Here is a 22,934-nt window from a genome sequence, read left to right as displayed (position 1 = left end):
TTTTGTGTGAATTAGAAAGAAATTGACATCCTACAGTATCTCTTTTTGCACACCCTATATGCATATGCAAGGCCACTGGAGTTATTATGGCTGCAGCGTTTTCCGCTAAATTACGAGTTTGTCACATTTGACATAAAATCCACCTTCTACTGCATAATGGAAAGATTTTAATAATAAACAAATTTTGTTTGTAGCTCAAACAGATCAAAAGTTACTAAAAATGCTGCAGAACAGTGGAAGGTCCTCAGCAAAGGTTAACTGGTCACTTTCAGTTATTTATATCTGTATTTGGATGTGGAACTGGTCCTACTGAAGTGAAACCCTTGCCATTCTGTGACAGCACTAATGTGCAAAAATAATAAAATAATAAACTGATACTATCACATAATGCGTCACATTAACCCGCATAATTTCTGTTTTCTTGCCACATAATTTAGTCAACTTTTGCAGCAAAAATGTAGGCCTCCCCTGTCGCATAAATCCAGCGGTCTCATCTGTACCCCAGCAAGATTGTTCACTCTACAGAATCCTCTCACTTGGCAGTCAAAGAAAGAAAAGTAAAACACACCCCCACTCAATCTGACCGGAGACATGGCCTGAACATGCAGCAAACCTAAGAAGATACAATCAAAATTGATGGACATTTTTATTGCTCATTCACCTTCAGAACTCGATAATTTTGGGGGAGCCAAAGATAAATATGGGCTGGACTGGCCCTCAAATGCCCCCCCCCCACCCGTGGCTACTGCCCTGTTGGGTACTCACTAATAAACCTGGGGTCAGAGTACCGCTCTAGGACAGGGAGGCATACTAGGGTACACAGCCCTTACTAAACATTTAGCGGACAGGGTACCGTTCTAAAGAGGAGGATACAGAACCCCTCTTAGAGCACAAGGGTAAAGACTCCTCACTAAGAAACTGGTGCAGTCTCCTTCTAGGAATAAGGGGTACAAAGCATCACCTTAGAACCCTGGGGTACAAAGTCCTCACTTAAATATCAGGTACCATACCAGTGAGGGGGGGGGGACGGGAGGGGGGTAGAAAATAAAAGAATAAAGAAAACTTACCTGCTGGTTGTGTCGCCAGCTGCCCCCTCCCCTCGTTGCGGGAAGCACCTGGGCTTCCAGGCTCCCTAAGCCAATGACAATGCTGCAATGCAGCATTATGACTGGTTCCCCTAGTTCCCCTAAGCCAATCACAGTGCTGCATTACAGTGCCGTGGTTCAGTGCTCAGGCGGGGACATGGAGCCAGTGCATGTTCCCCACCAGGCTGCGTAATGCTCATCAATGTTTGGGCGGCCCTAGACGGCCGGTCAAACATTCGTGCGCACTTTGAGTGTGCTCACCACTCCTGCCCTGGCCCCTGCTCTGGCCAACCCCGCCCCTCCCCGCACCTAGGAACGGAAAAATACATTGATAAAAACGTTTCTTTACTACTATTATTTTATTTTTCCTCTGCAGTGCTCTTAAAGCAGTGGGGAGACGCTCCTTCACCTTAGCGGAGGAGCCGTACCTGGTACAGACTATCTCTTCAGGGTATAGAGCACCACTTTAGGGTACAGAGCACCACTCTTGATACAGAACACCACTCTGGGGTACGAAGCACCACTTTAGGGTACACACCATCACTCTGGGACACAGAGCACCTCTCTGGGGTACAGAGCACCACTCTTTGATACAGAACACCACTCTGGGGTACGAAGCACCACTTTAGGGTACACACCATCACTCTGGGACACAGGGCACCTCTCTGGGGTACAGAGCACCACTTTAGGATACAGAGCACCACTCTGGGACACAGAGCACCTCTCTGGGGTACAGAGCACCACTTTAGGATACAGAGCACCACTCTGGGACACAGAGCACCTCTCTGGGGTACAGATCACCACTTTAGGGTACACACTATCACTCTGGGATACAGAGCACCACTCTGGGATACAGAGCACCTCTCTGGGGTACAGAGCACCACTTTAGGATACAGAGCACCACTCTGGGACACAGAGCACCTCTCTGGTGTACAGAGCACCACTTTAGGGTACACACTATCACTCTGGGATACAGAACACCACTCTGGGGTATGGAGCACCACTTTAGGGTACACACTACCACTCTGGGATACAGAGCACCACCCTGGGGTACAGTCACCACTAGGGTACCGAGTGCCACCCTGGGGTACAGAGCATCACTTTAGGGGTCAAACCTCTACTGTGGGGTACATAGCACCTCTCTGCAGGTACAGACCACCACTCAGGGGTGCAGAGCACCACTTTAGAGTACAGAGCACCACCCCGGTGCACAGAGCACCACTTTAGGTAACTGGGATACAAACTCCTCACAAAGCAGCTAGGGTACGGAGCACTCTGAAGGACACAAAGGCAAGCACACAGTAAGGCACAGTGTATACTGGGGTACGAGCCCTCTTCTAGGTGAGAAGAGTAGACACTGAGGTACAGAACTCTCCCCCTCCAGGGCACAGGGCTGAAGAGCTCCGCCCTAGAGCGCCGGGGCACATCCTACCACCCCGGAGAGAGCTGTAAGGAGTGAGAGAGGGGCAAGAAGAAAAAAGAGGGAATGAATATTGAGCTAAGAGGGGACAGAAGTGAAATATGGAAGGGCGAGATAGGAAGGTAGTGCAATATAAAGACAAGCAGAACAAGCATTGGCAAAGTCAATAGGTCTAGCTTTAATGTTGCACGCGGGCGGGAGTCACCAGGAGTGAAGAGAGAGGACTCTATAGTTGTAAAATACTCCATCAGTGCAAGCCGGGAAATGGGGCCGAAGGATATCCCAGGCAGCCAACACCTCTGGTGAGATATGGATAGGCCACTCACCTGAGCCAAGATATGACTGGAAAAGTCTCAAGCAGTGTTGGACTGGCCTTTCGGGCAATCTGGTGCTGCCAGGTGGGCGAGCTTCCAAGGGCCAGGGTGTGGGCTATTGTTTGGAACTGTCACAGCTCATGAGATAAAACGACCTACTGGCCCTTTAAACAGTGCCTTACGGCCCATAGTCTACTTTCTGTACATTGTAAGCACTAGGTCTGTTTGACAAACTATGCTATAAAAAGCCAGACCTACGAATTGAAGACATAGATAACAAGCATTGGCATAGCCAATAGGTCTCGCCTTTGGGACCGTCTAAGTGATTAGCCATACAACAGTTGATGTTGTTGCACCAAGGATATTATGCTGGATAACTAAACACTAATAAAGTCCCAAAGGCGGGACCTATTGGCTATGCCAATGCTTGTTATTTCTTTTGCTGGCACTGTGAATATGTGTTGTGACTGCATTATGGTGTACATGACCATTGCTCAGATCGTGAGTGTTTTATCAGCTGTGTTCCTGTTTTACACAATTCCTTGTCAAGCTGTTAGGCTTGTGTGCTCAGCTACGGAGACTGTTGTCATGATGAGATGTGCGTGTTTTACAAAAATATATTTTGACTTTCAAATTCCTTCCTGCTTCGAGGGTGCCTTAAGAACTCTCTTTAGTTAATGGCTCTTGCGTGAACGAGGAGAATGGCTTTCAAACAACAAAGCGATGTGTTTCCTTTGTATGTGTGTGTGTCACTGGGAGTTCTAGTGACACTGTGTCCTTGACGCCTTTAGGCCACGCTGCTTGCATTCCGGGTTGTGCACGGAGAGCTCGCTGACTAACGTGTCCTTACGTGACTTCTCTGCCGTTCTGCACGCGGCCACGTGAGTCACGCGTCACGCGTCTCGGCGTGGGTCTGGTTAGTAGAATGCGGTCTGTCTCTTTCCTTGTTTGTTTGGTGGGTAGGGGCCTTTTGTAAAGTGCGCGCACATGTGTTTTTGCGCAATTGGCGTTTTTTTCTGGGAATTTTATGCATTGCCAATGTAAACAAGGAAGTTAACCGCGGGGCCAAAGTGAAAGTGATCGTGGGGGAAAAATGCTACCGTCGGCCACAGCCTGCAGTGCATGTGCGCGAGTGGTGTGCGCGCAGCAGTAATCACGCCATATGGCGCCTCTGCTCAAGCGCGCGCCCGCGCACATGCACTTCAAGATGTGGATGGCGGTAGCATTTTTTGAAGCCCTTACTTAAAGTCTCGCCAGACCAGCGCAAGCGCTGGGTCAGGCGAGACCTAAAAAGAATAAAAGCGACGTTGAAAACGGCAAGAGCAATGGGCATGAAGTAATATAGAGATATACAGGGGGGGCAGAGGGGGGGTGTTAGGGGCAGAGAGGGGTGTGAGGGGCAGAGGGAGGGGTGTGAGGGGTAGAGAGGGGTGTGAGGGTTAGAGGGAGGGGTGTGAGGGGTAGAGAGAGGAGTGTGATGGGCAGAGGGAGGGGTGTGAGGGGCAGAGGGGGGGTGTGAGGGGCAGAGGGAGTGGCGTGAGGGGCAGAGGGAGGGGTGTTAGGGGCAGAGGGAGGGGTGTGAGGGGCAGAGGGAGGGGTGTGAGGGGTCGAGAGGGGTGTGAGGGTCAATGGGAGGGGTGTGAGGGGTAGAGAGGGGTGTGATGGGCAGAGGGAGGGGTGTGAGGGGTAGAGAGAGGGGTGTGATGGGCAGAGGGAGGGGTGTGAGGGGCAGAGGGGGGGTGTGAGGGGCAGAGGGAGTGGCGTGAGGGGCAGAGGGAGTGGCGTTAAGGGCAGAGAGGGGTGTGAGGGGCAGAGGGAGGGGTGTGAATGGTAGAGAGGGGTGTGAGGGTCAGAGGGAGGGGTGTGAGGGGTAGAGAGAGGGGTGTGATGGGCAGAGGGAGGGGTGTGAGGGTAGAGAGAGGGGTGTGATGGGCAGAGGGAGGGGTGTGAGGGGCAGAGGGGGTGTGTGAGGGGCAGAGGGAGTGGCGTGAGGGGCAGAGGGAGGGGTGTTAGGGGCAGAGGGAGGGGTGTTAGGGGCAGAGGGAGGGGTGTGTGAGGGGTAGAGAGGGGTGTGAGGGTCAGAGGGAGGGGTGTGAGGGGTAGAGAGAGGGGTGTGATGGGCAGAGGGAGGGGTGTGAAGGGCAGAGGGAGGGATGTGAGGGGCAGAGGGAGTGGTGTGAGGGGCAGAGGGAGGGATGTGAGGGGCAGAGGGAGGGGTGGGAGGGGCAGAGATAGGATTTGAGAGTATGGGAGAGGAACAGGCGGCAATTAAGAGACAGGAAAAATCAGAGACAGGGCCATGGAAACAGGGTAATAAACAGAGAAATAAAATAGACTGAGGTTGGGTACGCATGAAACACCGAAGAAACACCAATTATATATAAGGAAAAAGCATTTACAATGCAATGGTCTAGGCATTGGTAAAGTTAGAGCTATTGGCATTGCTCATGACATTATTTTTGTTTATGTTTTTGTTTTTAAAACATTTAAAGAAACGGCATTGTCATGAGCAATGCCAATAGCTCTAACTTTAACAATGCCGAGACCGTTGCATTGTAAATGCTTGTTCTGTCCAGGCCGTGGCCGGGGCCTTCGCCCATGGGGGCCTGTTGCTGCACTATTTTGCAGAGCCGTTCGAGGGCCTCGACCTGGGGTGGGGGGGCTGATGTTGTTGGGGGAGCAGCGAGGATCGCATGGCTTCCACCCCCCGCAGACCCTTCCCATCAGTGCCGGCTTAGAGTTCTGTTGGAACAGTCGCGGGGCGGCTACTCACGCACTACGGAACCCTAGTGATGGAAGTGTGTGGCGCGGCGTTCCTACTCACTCAAGGCCAGTCCTTGGCCGCATTGCGTGCGGGTGGGTTTTTGAGCAGGCCATGAGTAAATCCGCGGGGGGGAGAGGGGGCGGGAGCGCCGGGTGGCGCCCCCCGCTTACCAGGTGTGTCACGTCCCTTGGTCTGGCGATACCGCTTGCATCAGTCTTGTTGCGGTGAGTGCTGGTCATTTTCAGCCCCCCAGACACCCCTCCTCTTTTCCCTTTATTTTAATTTTTTTTTTAAATAAAGAATCCTGTGGCTCCGACCTCCTGCTTGTTCCAAGCTTGGGGGCTGGGGCTGTACCAGGTCCCAACTTGGTTGTAAGGGGGTGTGTCTGCGGAATTTTTTCAGCACGGGCCAGTCATCCCGTCGAGTGGGGACGAGCTGGTGGCTATGGCTGCCGGGTTATTGCATTGTTTTCAGGTTGCGGTGGGGGGCCAAAAGAGCAACATATGTTGAAAGGTCAGTGGCATGTTCATGCCCGGGTCTGACGGGTTGTTAAATGCCCGACGGCACAGACTGAGCCTGGCTCATAAGAGGTGTGGTTATGGGAGCCCAGCCCGCCGTTCGAGGTTCGACCGGTTTCGCCATGGGGGCAGGGAGATTAGTGCAGCCCCCCCCCCCCCCCCCCGGTTGCGCTGTGGCAGTGTCATGTCCCTGGGTCCAGAGTTTGCGTTCGAGGTCAGGGAGGGAAAAGGACTCTAGCTACCGGCATCTTGGCGAGATCGGTTTCAGGAGCGGGTGGAACCATTGAGTGGCATGTGTGGTGACTCAACCCTCCTCCCGTGGAGTAGAGGCCGACTTCATTAAATAAGCTGGGACATTGTAAACTTCGGAGATGCCACAATACCACAAAAGCAGAGGCGGCGATGTGAAGAGACTTCAACTTCCTTTACGTCTGATACGACCGGCGCCCTACAAATCTTCAATCGCCGTTTTCGTCAGCTGTGCCCTCCAGTCAGCCACGGCAGCTGCACCCGAAAGCTCTCTTCTTGACTTCAGGCAGCTCTCGGTGCAGGGCTGAGATGCAGGAAGTGGATTCGAGAGCTGAGCCGGCAGCCCGGAGCTGCTGAAATGCAGGAAGTACTTTTAGAAGCGGAGAGCTCTGGCATGCAGTCAGAAAAGGAACGTGGGACAGGAATGTACCTTTGAGCCGGAAATCAGGCGCTGTGCGGCCGGGAGTGGCTACGGGTCCCAGTGGGAGCACCTGAGGTACTGTGGAGGCCTGAAAGCGCTGAGAACCGACCATCCGTGCTCACCCACCGTGCAAGAACCCGAGTGGGCTCCGGGGATACAAGGTAAGGGCTGAACAGCTACGGGCTCGAGCCGCAGGGTGGGACTTCGAGCAATTAATCAGACTGTGTGGCGTCCGGTGCGGACACCACCGCCTTTCTCCGAGGCTGAGAAGAACTGCCTCGGAGAAACGCAGCGTCCTTTTCGGATTTGGGGGCGTGTTTTGCTGTAGTCTCCTCCCGGAGACTTCTCGCAAAAAACACGCCCCCCGATCCGAAAAGGACGGGGCATAATCGGAGTGACTGGACCTCTTCTCCAGTGGCTGGCCAGCATTTAAGAGGCCAGCCAATGGAGAACAGGAGAGAAGAGGGGCGGGTGCAAGCCCCTCTTCTCAAAGACATTAAATCTCCGGACTTCCGGTCTGCCGACCGGATGGTCCCGAGACCTAAACATGGTGCACATATGCTCCTGGTTCATGTGTCGGTAGAATAACGCAGCTGCATTTCATTCTGAAGCCATACAGCTCAGCCAAAAGCAACTGGGAAAGTCATTAGGTCCTACTGCGCTTGCCAAAGTAACAAGAGACCATCTGTTCCGCTTTCTATACAAGAAAAATTATATAAAGTTGGTCTTTTTGATCAACTCGCTGCCAGTCAAGACTGCCAGCCAACATCCTTACAGATCGGTAATCGTGAGGAACATTTCCAAGTTGAGCCTGTGAAATCGCATGTGGCTGGAGTGCAAGGTTTGTTTTCAGGTCCTGTACTATCGCAGTGGGTCTTCTTCTGGCTGTCAACAGGATTAGTGAGGCTACCCTGGCCACAGGGGTGGATGTCCTTCAAAGTCCTCTCCCCACTTGACCCTGCTCAGTGCAGTGGTTTTATTTTGGCAGTAAAATACTTTATGCGCAACCTAGCAAAACTCCAGCAACTCATCGGGGTCCAGAAGACCTGGGTACTTTTGAACATCGGGTCCTGGTCCCTGGTGCTGCACAGCAGCGAGGAGCAGCAACCAGGCAGTCTGGGCTACCAACTCGCCCCAGCAGGCTGGAGTGTGCTGCCAACATGAGGTCATCGAACTGACACCTGGAGCCTATTGCTTTGCTGGGCTCAGGAGTAGACTTCTCCGAGCTGGTCACAGCAGACATCCCCTTCTTTGCTCGCCAGCAGGTGCATGCTGTCAAGTGCTGCCTCTAGTCAGGGTCCTTGGTGCCGCACAGCAGTCTTTTGACATTACTAGTATGAGAAGTTCTGGGACCCCTTTTTATCCCCAGAGAATGGTCTCAGGGTATGACATGGCCTATGGGCTGGCTACTAGGTCCCCTCCCTTCGGAGGGCCACTTACTGCGAAATGTGGTACATGGCTATCCAAGAATGTTCTTCGATGCCCACTTGGCTGAATCAATCTTTGTGCGTTGATCCCTAGCCCAAACCACCAGAGACGTGGCTACCAGTTTGACAGCTTTTTTCTACGTCCCCAGTGCTGGCCTGGCTCCCCAAGCAAGAGCAGCGCCTGTCCCAAGAGTTTCTTATTTGCCCGTCAAAGGGGGCAGCTCATTTGAATCTCACCTTTTGGCCCAACATCTGTGTGGCTTCCTGCTAAGGATGGGTGGCATCTACCTCTTGCAGGATTCTCTTTCAGGAGGGCAGAAAGCGGTCTCGAGGACAGACCCTGTTGTGCAACCGTAAACAGCAAGAGACTTTGGGCAACGAAGTACCAACACTAAACGCTGAACACTGCAACAAGCTACATTAATTTTAACGTGTGAGTTAAGTCAGGCTTAATGTAACGAGTTGTTCGATACCTTAGAGTATTAACTTAGTTAGCAGACTAAAACTGCCCAGTGACAGACTGGGGGCCATGTTTAACCTTTGTCAGGCCCAGTGACAACCAGTGTTGCGATCACTTGTGACCCTCTAACTTATAGGTACATCTGGGATCACAAAAAATGCAATAAGCGCATACACAAATGTTACACTGGCCTCAAGTACTACACGTCACAAACCTGCTATTGCGCGTCAGCTCAGGGATCAAAGATTTGCTCCTGTGCCCATCAATGTTCAGCCAGTCGAGCATGTAAATACTTTCAACCCATTCTCCAATAAAAAGTGTACAGGAATCTCTCCATGTTCAAGAAGACACTATTTGTGAAAGCGTTTGACAGAGCCCCAGCTCCGAGCCTTAAAATGGTGCTTAAGACATTGCGTGTACAAGGTTAGGATGCCAGTGGAACCAAATCCAAGGTGCTCAGTTGAGCCGCTTACATACCCATAGTCCACGTATTCGTCCAGCCACTTCTTCGGCGTGCGCTCGTTCGGTTTGCCGCGGGTATCTAGAATACCCTTAGTGATCATCATTTTCTTCTGACTCGCCTGGAGTACACAAAAAGCACTTTAGAACGGATGCACCCTTGGGGTTCAAATCAATGATGGTAAAGAACGCCTGCCAGCCAGAAAATCTTTAAAATTGCAAAACAGGATAGTCGGAACACAGCTCCTTCAGAAGCCTTACCTTTGGGCCAAGGCCCCACTTCCGAGGGTAGGTATCGCGCTCCATGATGACTCGTTTGATCTTGGCCACAATACCATGGTCGCAGGTGGACAGCACTGCAGTGGTCATGAGCGCAATGGCTGTGGGCAGTGGAGAGGCAGGTGAGTAGAGTACACAGACTAGGCTGAGACATCAAACGTGTACCCTAGCCAGCTCCCACCATCTTGCTTACCCCGGATGTGCCTACAGTTCAGTTTCCTCAATGGCCAAGGTGTGTGCGTACCACAACATACAAGCCAACAAGGATATCCTTCATAATAGCATGGAAAAGTTCACTAGTTTGCAACCCCGCACCACCCAATGCCCAGGACTTCACAAATGTAAGAGTTCCATCTGAAATGCACATGATCAGAATAGTTTATTCGTCTTTGGAAAGGTGGTCTCCATCACTGGAGACCACCCCACGCCAGGCCCATGCGCTCCCACAAACAGCACCACCAGAAGCATCTGCCTTCAGTAGAACACGGAGGCAGACACACTGGCAGGCCGAGGACACAAGGACACCTAGAACAGGAACCTGTGCTGCAGGAGGCTAGGACAAGCGCTCAGCGAATGGATAAACTGAATCATCATATCACAGTGCAGCAGCACTCCGCCGCCCCCTGACTGCGCACCGAGACTCCCAGCAGCACACAGGACAGAGGCTCGCAACACCACACACACACACCGTGCACAGGATACAGAGACTGCCAGCAGCAGGGTCACCCCAATGCACAGGATACAGAGATTCCCAGCAGCAGGGTCACCCCCAATGCACAGGATAGAGACTCCCAGCAGCAGGGTCACCCACAGGATACAGAGACTCCCAGCAGCACCCTCACCCAGTACACAGAATAGAGGCTCGCAACACCACTGTCACACCGTGCACAGGATACAGACTCCCAGCAGCAGGGTCACCCACAGGATACAGAGACTCCCAGCAGCAGGGTCACCCACAGGATACAGAGACTCCCAGCAGCAGGGTCACCCCAATGCACAGGATACAGAGACTCCCAGCAGCAGGGTCACCCACAGGATACAGAGACTCCCAGCAGCACCCTCACCCAGTACACAGAATAGAGGCTCGCAACACCACTGTCACACCGTGCACAGGATACAGAGACTCCCAGCAGCAGGGTCACCCACAGGATACAGAGACTCCCAGCAGCAGGGTCACCCACAGGATACAGAGACTCCCAGCAGCAGGGTCACCCACAGGATACAGAGACTCCCAGCAGCACCCTCACCCAGTACACAGAATAGAGGCTCGCAACACCACTGTCACACCGTGCACAGGATACAGACTCCCAGCAGCAGGGTCACCCACAGGATACAGAGACTCCCAGCAGCAGGGTCACCCACAGGATACAGAGACTCCCAGCAGCAGGGTCACCCCAATGCACAGGATACAGAGACTCCCAGCAGCAGGGTCACCCACAGGATACAGAGACTCCCAGCAGCACCCTCACCCAGTACACAGAATAGAGGCTCGCAACACCACTGTCACACCGTGCACAGGATACAGAGACTCCCAGCAGCAGGGTCACCCACAGGATACAGAGACTCCCAGCAGCAGGGTCACCCACAGGATACAGAGACTCCCAGCAGCAGGGTCACCCACAGGATACAGAGACTCCCAGCAGCACCCTCACCCAGTACACAGAATAGAGGCTCGCAACACCACTGTCACACCGTGCACAGGATACAGACTCCCAGCAGCAGGGTCACCCACAGGATACAGAGACTCCCAGCAGCAGGGTCACCCACAGGATACAGAGACTCCCAGCAGCAGGGTCACCCCAATGCACAGGATACAGAGACTCCCAGCAGCAGGGTCACCCACAGGATACAGAGACTCCCAGCAGCACCCTCACCCAGTACACAGAATAGAGGCTCGCAACACCACTGTCACACCGTGCACAGGATACAGAGACTCCCAGCAGCAGGGTCACCCACAGGATACAGAGACTCCCAGCAGCAGGGTCACCCACAGGATACAGAGACTCCCAGCAGCAGGGTCACCCACAGGATACAGAGACTCCCAGCAGCACCCTCACCCAGTACACAGAATAGAGGCTCGCAACACCACTGTCACACCGTGCACAGGATACAGAGACTCCCAGCAGCAGGGTCACCCACAGGATACAGAGACTCCCAGCAGCAGGGTCACCCACAGGATACAGAGACTCCCAGCAGCAGGGTCACCCACAGGATACAGAGACTCCCAGCAGCAGGGTCACCCACAGGATACAGAGACTCCCAGCAGCAGGGTCACCCACAGGATACAGAGACTCCCAGCAGCAGGGTCACCCACAGGATACAGAGACTCCCAGCAGCAGGGTCACCCACAGGATACAGAGACTCCCAGCAGCAGGATCACCCACAGGATACAGAGACTCCCAGCAGCAGGGTCACCCACAGGATACAGAGACTCCCAGCAGCAGGGTCACCCACAGGATACAGAGACTCCCAGCAGCAGGGTCACCCACAGGATACAGAGACTCCCAGCAGCAGGGTCACCCACAGGATACAGAGACTCCCAGCAGCAGGGTCACCCACAGGATACAGAGACTCCCAGCAGCAGGGTCACCCACAGGATACAGAGACTCCCAGCAGCAGGGTCACCCACAGGATACAGAGACTCCCAGCAGCACCCTCACCCAGTACACAGAATAGAGGCTCGCAACACCACTGTCACACCGTGCACAGGATACAGAGACTCCCAGCAGCAGGGTCACCCACAGGATACAGAGACTCCCAGCAGCAGGGTCACCCACAGGATACAGAGACTCCCAGCAGCAGGGTCACCCACAGGATACAGAGACTCCCAGCAGCAGGGTCACCCACAGGATACAGAGACTCCCAGCAGCAGGGTCACCCACAGGATACAGAGACTCCCAGCAGCAGGATCACCCACAGGATACAGAGACTCCCAGCAGCAGGGTCACCCACAGGATACAGAGACTCCCAGCAGCAGGGTCACCCACAGGATACAGAGACTCCCAGCAGCAGGGTCACCCACAGGATACAGAGACTCCCAGCAGCAGGGTCACCCACAGGATACAGAGACTCCCAGCAGCAGGGTCACCCACAGGATACAGAGACTCCCAGCAGCACCCTCACCCAGTACACAGAATAGAGGCTCGCAACACCACTGTCACACCGTGCACAGGATACAGAGACTCCCAGCAGCAGGGTCACCCACAGGATACAGAGACTCCCAGCAGCAGGGTCACCCACAGGATACAGAGACTCCCAGCAGCAGGGTCACCCACAGGATACAGAGACTCCCAGCAGCAGGGTCACCCACAGGATACAGAGACTCCCAGCAGCAGGGTCACCCACAGGATACAGAGACTCCCAGCAGCAGGGTCACCCACAGGATACAGAGACTCCCAGCAGCACCCTCACCCAGTACACAGAATAGAGGCTCGCAACACCACTGTCACACCGTGCACAGGATACAGAGACTCCCAGCAGCAGGGTCACCCACAGGATACAGAGACTCCCAGCAGCAGGGTCACCCACAGGATACAGAGACTCCCAGCAGCAGGGTCACCCACAGGATACAGAGACTCCCAGCAGCAGGGTCACCCACAGGATACAGAGACTCCCAGCAGCAGGGTCACCCACAGGATACAGAGACTCCCAGCAGCAGGATCACCCACAGGATACAGAGACTCCCAGCAGCAGGGTCACCCACAGGATACAGAGACTCCCAGCAGCAGGGTCACCCACAGGATACAGAGACTCCCAGCAGCAGGATCACCCACAGGATACAGAGACTCCCAGCAGCAGGGTCACCCACAGGATACAGAGACTCCCAGCAGCAGGGTCACCCACAGGATACAGAGACTCCCAGCAGCAGGGTCACCCACAGGATACAGAGACTCCCAGCAGTAGGGTCACCCACAGTGCACAGGATAGAGGCCCCGTGCCTCTTCCAGTGCACAGAACACAAAGGCTCCATACCTCGCCCGCACTCGTGCCTGGCACAGATCCCGCAGCTCTTACCCATGCAGATGGCCTCTCCTTTGGTGGTGATCACCACGATGTCCTGGTTCATCTCGATGCCATCCTCATAACGCAGGACTCCTGCAGCATGATCTTGGCACCGTAGCAGATGGCATTCACCTGGAGAACAGAGGTGGAATCAGACAGCCAGCTGCGCCGGTGCACGCCAGGGCCCCGCATGCGACCCGCCATTACACACCGCGATTACCAACAGCACGTCAAAGCGGCCAATATTTATGAGGGCCATGTCCGGCATTTACTGGAAAGAGGCTGGTTGAAGCAAGCCGATGGGCGAAGGGACGGATATAGTGATTAGTTCGGTCTGTTTGACAGAGCGGGCAAATGCAGGTCTAAAATACAAAAAGGTCACCTGAAGAGGGTACAGTTAACACATCTAGGCCACTGACGCAGCTTACACGACAGACCATCGTACTCTAGCAGTTTGGACTTTAAAAAGTTGATTTAAGGACGCCTCTTTTGAACCCATATTTAGGGTCTCCTAATTTTGAGGTTCTCTTTTAAAGCGAAAAGTTTGGTTATACTAGGCACTTGCTTTTAAACTACAAAGCTAGTGGACTCAATGTACACAGGGGGGGGGGGGGCAGAGGACAGCCGGCACACGCAGACAGAGCCATCAGCCATGGGTGATAGATTCACGTCATCTTCACACGAGTGTTCATGGAATCTGCTTCTCATCATGTGGCTCGTCGCGCGCCGCAAGCGCCCACCCCAGTCTTCGGAGCACTTACCGCACTGTCCTTCATGACCAGCCGCTTGTAGGAGACCATGAGCTTCTCCAGGGGGTAGATGACGCGCCGGAGGTAGGCCTCGTCCTTGGTGTTGTCATACTGCCACTGTGCGTCCAGCACGTCATGCATGGTCACCATGTTGTCCTGCGTAAGGAATAACGACTGTTACTTCGAGACAAGGTCACCGCTGCAAAGCTACACCCCATCTGCCAGACAGCGACGCCCCCCGCCCCAAAGCCCCAGAATTACCAGTCAAGCTTGCAACGGAACAGAAATGAGGGCCGAGAGGCTTTGAACATCCAGTAACTAGATGATAAAATCCACACCCGTGTTACATTTTAAGATGTGCAATTATAAGGGAGTGAGCTGTGCATTTATCCGGACCCGCTGATTTGGTGACGCAATCAAAGACTCGGCATGCTATGTCACAGGTCAGAATGGGCGATAGTTACCTTGCCCAATAAACCGAGCACCTTGGTGTCATAGTTTAAGTGGGATTGTAGAAACGAGACCCCAGCCGCCCAAACACCCCAAGTCACCAGCCACGACGTGTAGGCCGCGGGGCAGCGGGACGGAGCACTGCGCCCCGCCCGCTGCCCTGCAGCCCAGCTCTCTCTCCCAAGGCTTAATTACCAGCAGAGGGGGGCAGCCCTGAGCTGAACTCAACGCCTTGGTGGGGTCTGTGCACCCCCGAGGCAGCATACATACCTTCTCTCCCAGGACACCAGAGCGGACCCTCCGCAGCTCCTGCATCTGTCCCCCGACACCCAGCAGCAGGCCCATGTGCACACACAGGGTCCGGATGTAGGTGCCGGCCTCGCAGCTCACCCAGAAGACACCTAAACAGAAGCGTGTGCTAAGTCAGTAACAGGAAACCTAGGAAGGCGAGGTGCCACTGAAGCCCACCTATCAAGATGAACACGCGGACCCCCCATAAGCCGCTCGATTACTTTCAAGATGTGCATGCATGGCAAAATACACAGCTCTGCTCAACCACAAAAAGCATCCTGAACCAAGTACCAAAACCCGGCCGCTGCCATTGACAGCCTAGATACCCGGAAAGGGAACCCCCCTTGAGAAAGAAGCTGAACTCTGTAATGATGGGCCCTAGGCCCACATGCTAGGGCCACTGGGTGGCAGTGTTGCTTTTCCTTGGCTTCAGCAGCAACCTTCTGTACTGCCAGAACTCTATCCCTTGTTTTCCTTTCCACTGCTCCAGGCTTCACTCGTGCTTAGGAGAGCTGGAGGGGAGCTGGAGCCAGGCAGACCAGCGGAGTCCAGATGGGGCTGGAGCTGGAGCAGAGCAGCGGAGTCCAGGACACGTGGCAGCAGGTAAGTCTGCTTTCAGTTATTTTATTGGTTGGAAGGCAGGAGGGGGCACAGGCATTGACAGTGGGCTGCTCAGAGGGCAATGATGCATCACTCGCAAGCTGGGGCAGTTCACACCTCGCGTGGATGGCGGCTGGGGCTTGGTGTGCACTACATGTGCTTTGGTTACGCAGGAGAGTGGGGCTCTGTAGCGCTCTTTGCAGGGCAGCGCTGGCACCATTGCATTGTTTCACCGCTTCCCGCCTCCTTCTATGGCCGGCGGCGGCCAGTCTTGGCACTCGACATCGCCCTCCCTGCTCGCGGCAGTTTCTTGCGGGGGGGGTGGGGTGTGTCGTCCCGCTTGTCGTCCTGCGGGGTAGGCACCCGCTGGTAGTGCCTTTATTAATTGTGTGGATGGGGGCTGAGTCTCTTGGCCCGTATGTTTATCTTCTCCCCTCATTGGCGGCGCTGGCCGCCTGCGGTCGCGTACCGCTGCGGGTGGGCTCCGCTCTCCATTTCCTCTTCGTCCCGCCCCCCGCAGCCGGTCACCTAGCTTCACGGACCGCGCGGGGGGGGGTGCTGCGCTGCTTGTGCCGCTCCTGTTTGCTGTTGCGGGTGGGCTCCACTTTTACGTTGTTCCGCCCCCTCCCCGCAGCCGGTCTCCTCACTTCGCGGGCTGCGCAGGGAGGGGGTGCCCGTACCTCGCTTCTCTCTGGCCGGACCGGGAGCTTCTTGCGTGCCGGAGGGCACACCAGGTTCCTCTACGCGGGGTGGGCACTCGCTGGGACCTTCCTGCATATCTCGGCCTCACCTCCAGCCCGGCTGGGCTTCCTCGCGACGCGGGTGGGCTCCGCATGACACAGGCTCCTGTGAGGGGTCGTGGCCGACGCGGGTGGGCTCCGCTCGGTGCACTCTTCGATCCGGGCACGGCGGCAGGCTAGACAGGTTCGGGGTGGGCACCCGATTTTCTCCGGCTCACTCTCGGCGTCGCGGCCGGTGCGGGTGGGCTCCGCACGGTCGGCACTTCCTTCTGGGCGCTTCTAGGCACAGCGGCAGGTCGGGGTGGGCACCCGACTGCCACGCTTCCTCCCTGGGGCACAGCGTCGCCTACCAGTCTTCGTGGCGGTGCGGGGTGGGCACCCGGTCACCGCAGGGCCTGCTGCGGGCTCCGCTCGCCTGGCTGGCTTCTCGGCGCGTCGCGCCTTCCTGCAGAGGGTTTGTCCTCCCTGGGGGCAATTCTCTCTCCCTCCATGTCGTCGATGGTGCGCCGATCGGGGGCTGCACACGCGGGTGGAAAGTACCCGCCTCGTCGCCAATGTAATGATGGGCCCTAGGCCCACATGCTAGGTGAAGAAGGACACTGCACACATAGTTGGGGATAGTGGGAATGGCCACGAGCACGTGCGCTCGGCCCCTTTTATTGACAGCGTCACCTGACACAGTGACGTCTGTGGTGGGTGGGTGTACAGTGTAATACAGCAGGTCGGAGCACTAGAACGTGTCCATGCATGGACACTACAAACTCACGCGGTGCCTTCACAGCGACCGCAGCAGAACGTACGCCTCTTTAGCAGGCCAGTCATTGGGACGACTTGCTTGGGGGGCGGGGTCAATGGTGGTGTTGGAATTTAAGTCCAAACATGCGCAGAGTTGAATAGTAAATGTAGCTATTCCAGCAGCCAGCGCCCCCTGAGGCAAGTCGTTAAAACTAACCCCGGGCAGAGAACACCGCACCGCCATCAGAGTTTTGGCTACTCCGAGTTCTGTTGAGAACACGATCTTTAGGCAAACACTCCCTAATTTAATTATTTAAAAAAGGCACTTACCTGCTCTGCTGTAGCGTCCCAGGCTGCCCTCCTCGCATGATCTCAAGATGTACAATGCAGGGGTTTACGAGCAGGGGGCCTTTTTTTTATAATTAAATTAGGGAGGGTAGAGGGGAGCGGAGTTCCAAATCGACCTGCACGCAGAACATGCGCAGTGCTAAAGGATGCATTGGTTCGCAGACGCCACACAGTCCCGCCACGCTGCAGTGCCATCAGCCATGGGTGATAGATACAAGTCATCCTCGCACAGCGTGCTGATGAAATCTAGCTCACATCATGTGGCTCTGCAGGTTCCGAGGCCGACCACACAAAGTGCCCCCCCCTGCACTCACCCAGTCTCCTCTCAGGGTCGTATTCGAGCAGTCTGCTCTCATAGATCGTCCTCACTCTCAACTGTCTCTTCACTGCAGCTACCACCGGGGGGCGCTGGAACAAAGCCCCCGTCAGGGTTTCGAGTGTCTGAAGAAAGAAAAATCATCAAGTCACCTCAGCGGCCAAGCACAGAGCTCCTGCCGTACAGTAGGTGCCTGCCTGCCAAGCTCACAGCCATGATACTTTCTGAGGAAAGAAAAACATCTACTCTCGCAGCCTCGGCGGGAAAAATACGGGTTCCGCAGCGACTGGGGTTGTTCCGGTGATTGGAGACTCGGTAGAGAAGCCACAGGCCTCTTGAACAAGGAGATCAGGTGAGGGAGCAACGCCGGGACACCACCGCCTTTCTCCGAGGCAGAGAAGAACTGCCTCGGAGAAACGCAGCGTCCTTTTCGGATTGGGGGGCGTGTTTTGCTGTTGTCTCCTCCCTGAGACTTTTCGCAAAAAACACGCCCCCCGATCCGAAAAGGACGGGGCAGGATTGGAGTGACGGGACCTCTTCTCCAATGGCTGGCCAGCATTTACTAGGCCAGCCAATGGAGAACAGGGTAGAAGAGGGGCGGGTTCAAGCCCCTCTTCTCCCAAGTCATTATCTCTCGCGAGCGAGACTGCGCAAGCGCAGCCATCGCTAGCCGAGACCTAAAAAGCGGGGTAAGAAAGACGAAATGTGGAGAGATGAGTGAATAACAGAGGAAGGACGAGTAATAAAGAACTCGAAGGGTAGAGGACAGGGGAGAGAAAACAGGCGAGGAAGCATAAAAGAAGGGGGCACGAGGGAAGATGGCGATTTCGTGGACTAATGCATCTTCTGGGGAATCCATGTTTGACACCATTGTCACTGTAGGTATGCTCCTCCTCTCATCTTCTGGAGGTGCATAAAATGTGTACCATTATGTTGGGCCAAAGTAAACATCGGTTATACAGCGCCATGAAACCCCCCATTTGGACAAGCACGTTTGATGATGAAGAATATCAAATTAAAGGATGAGCAAGAAAGAACGCGAGGCAGAGCAGAGGAGAAACCGAAGGGGGGGGGCGAGAAGGTGGGAGAGTGAATGCAATGAGGTGCGGGTGTCTCTCAGTGTGAGTGAGATGTCCAAGCCCTGCCGGAGCCCAGGGGCTGCTTCCGAAGCGGGCACCATGAGGCTTGCCTCTGAGCCAGACAGTGTGACATGAAGGGCTGTGAGATGAGGAGCTGAGGTGGGCACCTCGACCCATGGGCACCAGAGACACTGATTGGAAAATACGTTGTATCCGGCTTATGTGCAACCTTTCCAGGGCCTGGTTCACAAAGATAAAGTTACACTTTTGTATGAGTTTACCATTATTTTTGGTATTCACAGACTATGAGTTTAATTCTACTAATTGTAATTTTACAACTGCAGTCAATCCATAGTCGGAGAACTCCGGACTCAAAAAGATAAGACAGGCCTATCTTTTTATGTACTGAGTCTGTTACAAGAACGGCGTCCACCCGTTGGGGCCGGCATCTATGGGGAGTGGTGTGGCGGGCAAATGGGTGGTGGGTAAAAATAAAATGAAAATCACTTACCTTGAACACGACCTCCTCCTCGCTGCCCATCCTCCTCCCGCGGCTGCCGTCCAACGATGGCCCCAGTCAACTGCCTTAACCAATCGTGGCGCTGCTCTCACCAGCATGAGAGAAGCGCCAGGATTGGAGGGAGCGGCCTCTCTCGCCCTGCACTTGCTCTAACCCAGCTGTCTTAAAGCAGCTGGGTTAGAGCTTTCAAAGTGCGCATGTCTGGCTGGCCGTCGCAAGATGGCTAGACAAAGGGACATGCGCACTTTGAAAAGTGCCCAGGCAGCCCACCCTTCTCCCTGCCGCTATCACTCTGCAAGGCCACCCCGTCCTGACCCTCAGTTTGGAACAGGGGGGGATAAAATAAAAGGGTAATAAATTAACTTTATTACCATTTATATTTCATCTCTGGGGCTTTTGGGAGCAATTTAGGCGCTAACCCTGGTGTCCGCAGTCTTAAAATTACTATTAATAAGATTAAACTCATGGTTTGTGAATGCCAGAAAAATAGCAAACCTACACAAAAGTACATGTTTACCTTTGTGAATCAGGCACTCATTGTCTTCATATTGTAGCTCACTGACAAATGGCAGCCTTCAAACTATTCGCAGCAGGACGTAAAAGCAACACCGGAACAATGCACCTCACTGGGATGGCAAGTCAGACAAGCTTTGCCGAAACAAACATGTCAAATACATTAAACATTTAGGGCCATATGTATGAAACTTTGGTTTTGCGATTCTCAAATAGCGTTTTTTAGAGAATCGCTATTTAAGTATCGCAAAATGCTATGTATGTAGGATTTGCAAATAATTTTGCGAATCCTAAATATTCCTTAATTGCGAATTGCGAATTGCAATTCGCAATTAAGGAATACCTCCCCATTCACTCCTATGGGCCTAGAGGCCCATAGGAATGAATGGGAAGACATTCTCAATTTGCGATTCTCAATTAGAGAATCGCAAATTGAGAATGCAATTTCAAGTGTGCCAGGGTGTCAAAAGGACACCCTGTTGCACCCCTGAAATGAGCATGGGTGCACATGTGGCGCACATTCATGCCCTAAGGGCATGTGTGTGCGCCACATGCCACTTTGAAAAATGCAAAAATATGCATTTTTTGAAAGAAATCGCAAATTACCACCAACCTGTACTTGGTGGTAATTTGCGATTCCTTAAGGCCAAATTGCACTTTTTTGGTGCTTCTTACATTGCATTTAAGGAATTGTAAAATTTGCAATTCCTTAAATGCAATGGCAAAATAAGGAATCGCAAATGTTGCGATTCCTTATTTTGCACGCAGATTTGCCTTCATACATACCACTTAGCAAAATTGCGATCGCAAACGCCGAAATTCAGCGAATTTCGGCGTTTGCGATCGCAATTTTGCTTGGTACATAGGGCCCTAAGTCTGTCCAGTAGTGGGCGTTTCAGTTTCGAGGCAAGTTTAGAGTCCATGTTGCATGCAATGTCAGTGTTTGGGGCTATGCACAGACCAGGGGCGTCAGGGAGTCTCATCCTTCAGGGACCCCTCGCCCCCCATTAGGTCAATAAATATCTTTGACACAGGGGCGCCTCTAGAGCTCCTCAACACATTCTGTGGGGGAGTCGTGGGGGCATAGTTTTGCGTGACGTTACTGGCACAGATATATGTTGCTGCCCTCTGGGTGCTTCTGGCCGGTCCCCTCAGATGATGCACAGTTTATCTGATTCAGTAGCATCTCTAGAAGTGATTTTTAAAGGGGGGCACAAAAGGGGCCTCTGACAACGGGCATTCATGGAGCTCTTGCACATGTGTTGTTCCTTAATCATGTTAAACAGACAATGAATTGAACATTACCAAGGTCTGTGGAAGGAGTAGTGATATTTGAAGTGTCTCAATCACTCCAGTTCGTCTTCTAACTCCTTCCTCTCAGCTCCCCAGACACAACGACCCACTCACCTGTAAGCACTCCCTTTTCTTCAACTTTGGCAATGTTGGTATTTTGGCAGCTGTGTGCCTCCTTTATACACTTTCTCATAGAATCATGTTTACAATTGACACACGTTTCCATTGCTCTATGCGCTCTGCGGAGAGGCCAAGGATTGGATGGGCACTTATTCAGCATCCCTTCGGTACCCTCTGACACTGTGAGAAATTCACACCGCCTTCAGCGTGAGCTTCACAGCTTTTAATCATGACCCGTTATAAACAACCACCCACAAGCTGAACCTACACCGATATATACACACTGTACATAAGTAATATGCTGCATGAAAAAAACCTGCATAAATTCATCTTGGAAAATATAATACTCTAAGAGAGTTTGAAATGTGCAATGCAAACAGGAACAACAGGGCTCTTGCTGAGAGGCCGGTGCCTGTTCTTGCTGGCTGAAGGTATTTCCCAGAGGGGCACAAGGGGGCTGTAGGGATGAGGACAATTACAGATGAGGCAGGGACACCTACCCTCTAAGGGACGCCGCCGGTCTGATTCACTTGTACCTTCTAAGATTTCCTAACCTGCCTGCAGCAGACATCCGTGGGGACGATGGGCGAAGGCTCAATCAGACACACCAGTTCACGCGATCGCCAGTAGGTGGCGACAGTGCTTCATATTGGGAAAGTTTTTCATCTTTCTGAAAGATTTTACATTGAGAAACACGCCCCTTCAACACCCGTGGTATGCAAAAGGCTACATTTATTTTAAAAGGCTCTCATAACTTACAAAGGTGCATTGTAATGCAGCTTTTAAATAGCGCTTCTTACCTAGGGTGGCTACCTTTGAAGGAGAAAAATACCAGCCACTTGTGGTTGTTTTTAGGGTCTGCAAAGGCCAGGCGTGATACAAAATAGGACTGTAAACAAAATCGTATGAATTCAGTTGTAACATAACTTTTTGTCTTTGTTAGGTAAAGCCTGAGCAGCGCATGCGCTGCAGGCATGCTGTATTCAGTTAAGGATTTGAAGCTCCGCCCATATTGTTCATTGGTTTGTGTCGTTGTCCTTTGTAAATGCAGACTTCTGATTCCTTAATCGCCTTGTTACTCCCTCCTTAGTACCGCATTGTCTTAGTTTGAAACCTCCCATGAGGACTGGCCCTTTTACTTCTGTTGCTGCATGGTATGTTTTATTTCTTCTGTAAGCACTATTTTCTTTAATGAGTTTTGCCCTACTGCAGGCACGACGTGCTTTCCTTACATTCAGCGCCATGCGCGCTTTCACGTTCCAAGCAGCCGGGACAACGGAAGCCACTTCTTTGCACTGCTATAGGCCTCGCATTTAGGAGAGTTTGAGCTATTGGCGTTGTAAATGCCAATAGCTTAAACTCTCGCAAATGTGGACCTAGGGCATTGCAAATATTTTACTCTTGCAAATTCGATACCTATTTTGTTTCAAATATTTTTTTTGTTCTCAAAGCCCCCATGCCTCACTTTCACGTGCATGAAGGCTGCGCCCCTTTCTTTAGAAGAGCTGTGTCTAAGGAAAGGTGTGCGGCTGCTACTAAATTGAAACCGCGGCATGGGGGCTTTTACAAAAAAAAGAATTTGTTTGACAAACAGATGCTTTTTTTTTTGTAAAAGCCCCCATGCCGTGGTTTCACTTTAATAGCAGCCGTGCACCTTTTGTTAAACACAGCTTTTTAAAAAAAGGGGCGCGGTCTTCATGCATGTGAAAGTGCGGCATGGGGGCTTTGAGAACAAAAAAAATATTTGCAACAAAATAGGTATCGAATTTGCAAGAGTTTAAG

At 53.1% G+C, this 22,934-nt stretch overlaps 4 non-coding genes and 1 pseudogene across 4 annotated transcripts; all 5 read right to left on the bottom strand.

The window, feature by feature from the left end:
- LOC146797011 (H/ACA ribonucleoprotein complex subunit DKC1-like) overlaps positions 1-19,247 on the bottom strand; it is a 74,998-nt pseudogene extending 55,751 nt beyond the window's left edge.
- LOC146797015 (small nucleolar RNA SNORD17) lies at positions 9,762-9,995 on the bottom strand. The gene has a single exon (XR_014970302.1). It is a non-coding gene; the product is annotated as a small nucleolar RNA SNORD17 (small nucleolar RNA).
- On the bottom strand, positions 14,040-14,114 carry LOC146797014 (small nucleolar RNA SNORD83). Its single transcript, XR_014970210.1, has one exon. It is a non-coding gene; the product is annotated as a small nucleolar RNA SNORD83 (small nucleolar RNA).
- LOC146797013 (small nucleolar RNA SNORA36 family) lies at positions 14,707-14,835 on the bottom strand. Its single transcript, XR_014970285.1, has one exon. It is a non-coding gene; the product is annotated as a small nucleolar RNA SNORA36 family (small nucleolar RNA).
- Positions 17,501-17,576, bottom strand: LOC146797012 (small nucleolar RNA SNORD83). Its single transcript, XR_014970208.1, has one exon. It is a non-coding gene; the product is annotated as a small nucleolar RNA SNORD83 (small nucleolar RNA).
- Positions 19,248-22,934: the final 3,687 nt, after the last annotated feature.

This window comes from Triturus cristatus, chromosome 10 (genome assembly GCF_964204655.1).
Source record: "Triturus cristatus chromosome 10, aTriCri1.1, whole genome shotgun sequence".
Classification (NCBI taxonomy): Eukaryota; Metazoa; Chordata; class Amphibia; order Caudata; family Salamandridae; genus Triturus; species Triturus cristatus.
The sequence above is the reverse complement of the archived record's forward strand: the minus strand, read 5'-3'. Positions and strand labels throughout refer to the sequence as shown.